This window comes from Helianthus annuus, chromosome 12, assembly GCF_002127325.2.
Source record: "Helianthus annuus cultivar XRQ/B chromosome 12, HanXRQr2.0-SUNRISE, whole genome shotgun sequence".
NCBI classification, from domain to species: Eukaryota; Viridiplantae; Streptophyta; class Magnoliopsida; order Asterales; family Asteraceae; genus Helianthus; species Helianthus annuus.
This window is the reverse complement of record NC_035444.2, coordinates 36,736,048-36,738,843: the sequence shown is the minus strand read 5'-3', so window position 1 is coordinate 36,738,843 and position 2,796 is coordinate 36,736,048.

Below are 2,796 nucleotides of genomic sequence, written 5' to 3'. Positions count from 1 at the left end.
ATCTAAAGGTCGCTGGCCGAGAGGCCTTTACGCTTGCCTTTATCTCGGGGGCTAAACCACCGATAAAACGAGCTATCCTCTTTGGCTCCGGGGTTACCAGATACGGAACCAACCGGGACATTGTGTTGAAGCTCGTGAGGTAAGCTTGACAGTCAAGGTTCGTCATAACCAACGACAGGAAGTCGGACTCGATCTTTTCAACCTCATGTTGAGGGCAGTAATTTTCTTTGATGAGAGAAATGAATTCCTCCCATGTCATGCTGTATAAAACAGCCTTCCCCGAGGCCTGAACCAGAGACCTCCACCAAGCCAGGGCCTCGCCCTTGAATGATTATGAAACAAACTTTACCACATCTTTCTCTGCGCAACCACTGATGTCCACCATGGTGTCCATCTCGTCTAGCCACGTCATACAATCTACCGCGCCTTTCTCCCCAGTGAAGTCTCGGGGTTTGCATGATACGAAATACTTGTAGGTGCAGCCCCTGGCGCGAGATGCATCAGTATACACTTTTTCTGGATGGACACTGTTTTCATTGGATGAGTGATTATCATCGTCCTTTTTAGGCTTAGATGGTGGTTTGCTGTGAGATTTTGAGTGGGTTTTCGGCTTTGAGTGTGGTTTAGATATGGTTCTGCTCCGGGACTCAGTATACTCTTCATATTGTCGATCCAGGGCTGCCTTAACAGCACCGTCGACAAGAGCTTTCAATTCTGCGCCCGTCAAATGAACCTGGGCGTTATCGTATTCATCTTCTTTCGAATGACTATTCTCCTCATTTGGATCAGCCATGGTAACTTGAATCTGCTACAGAAGATAACGAAAAACTTTTATTTAGGAGTTTATTATGGAATTGTCTTTTATGGCAATTCATTAACCATGGTAAACAGAGACCATATCTGGTTAATTTGTTACTCACTTTTTATTTAGGATTTGAATATAACTTATCCTAATTACAAACAATATTGTTAGTGGCATAAAAGCCTAGTCACGAGGATGTTTTTATAATATTAGCCGGGATTACAGAGATCAAGGCATGAAGGTTCGAACCGTAGTCCTTTTACCTTTTCTGACAGGGAGTCATAGACTACCACTGCCTTTTGTCTTATATGACAATAATTATGGCCCGTAGGCACCACATCACTAATGGATGTTTAATAAGTTTGGCCCGTAGGCACTACATCACTAATGGATGTTTAATAAGTTTGGCCCGTAGGCATTACATCACTAATGGATGTTTAATAAATGATCATTTTCATTGACGATTTAACCCATGATTTACAAATCATTAATTTGGGATTTGGAATCCTTAAAAGGATTCTTATATAAGAATGACGCGTGCGATTTTAACGAATCACATCTGCCATGAACGTTAACATGATTACAGAGGTTAACAGGAAATCTGAATCTTTTAATCAGGTCTTACCATCTTGGTCGGGTCTTATAAAGACACCTGGCTAGGTTTCACTCTTAAGATTCCTTATTTAGGCAGATTTAAATTTAAAAGGAATGGTTTTTTTTTTTTGATTTATTTCATATATAATAACAAAATGAAATTCATAACATAACATTCCATTACTTATAGTAATGATTACACGCTGCCCTAAACGAGACTTTTTAAATAAGTAAATACCTACACAGAGGTTTATAGAAAAACAAGTCCACGCAGGGACCAAGTACAAGATATATGTCCGCGCAGGGACTAAAAGATAATTCCACGTAGGGACTGAAATACGAGAAATGTCCACGCAGGGACTAAATTGTAAATACAACAATACATAAGGAGACTAATTGTCTCGTTTCTTCCTCCCTTTTAGTAGGTTTGCTAGCCCTTGAGAAATCCACGATTACTCTTACGTTCTCTTTCGAAGTCTCGTTCCACACGGTTTAGACGGTGGAGTATTTCTTCTTGCTCCGGTGGAGAAAAACGCGGCTGCTACGACGGTTGCTGAACCGGAGGTCTAGGAGGTATTGGATACCCATGAGCTGAGTAATCTGGTCTCCAAGAGGTTCCATGGAGGGCATTATAATTAGCCGCTACAGCGTATGGATCGACATCATAGTTATAGTTGTAGTGCGTGTGAGTCGGCTGCTCAAACGGATTGTATGCGGTGGAACCGCTGTATGCTGGTATCGGATTGTCATATCCGAATGGTGGCGGAGGTGGTGCAACTGGTGCAGAATTCACCTCTGTAGGGTGACCAGAAGGTTCCCCTAATTGTGGTTCTTCTTCAGGCACTGACGGAAAGTGACTCGCACTCGAGTGGCGAGGGGTGCTGAAATGGAATTCCCCTCCTCGGGTGGACATCCGTGCGCCTGATCTTCTACGCCTTGGCGGATCTGGAATGACTGGTTAAACCGGTGGCGGTGGCGTAACTGCCACGAACCGCGAATCCTCAAAAGGATCCTGTTGCTGCTGTTGATCATGAGGCGAGAAATGATGAGATGGTGTAAAGTACCAATTACATTGGTCAAACCTCGCCTGGTAGCTGTCGGGACCTTGATAGGGCGTTCCATGATAGGATGACCCATCAGAGATCTCAATTGGATGGTTGGGAGTACCCCTTGCAGGCTCGACGGGATCTGTATCCTCGTCCATATCCAGTGCAATATCTTCAGAAAAGTGATCCTCTGGTCCTAAAGGGTTGTACCCTATTGGTTCTTGGACATAATCCGCTGGGTTAAACTGTCCTACGAAGAAAGGTGAAGGATCGCCATAAGAACGATGCGAAGCAGATCGCTGGAGAGGTATAAATGATGGTTGAGGGTTATTGGGGTCATTTTCTGAGTTTGGT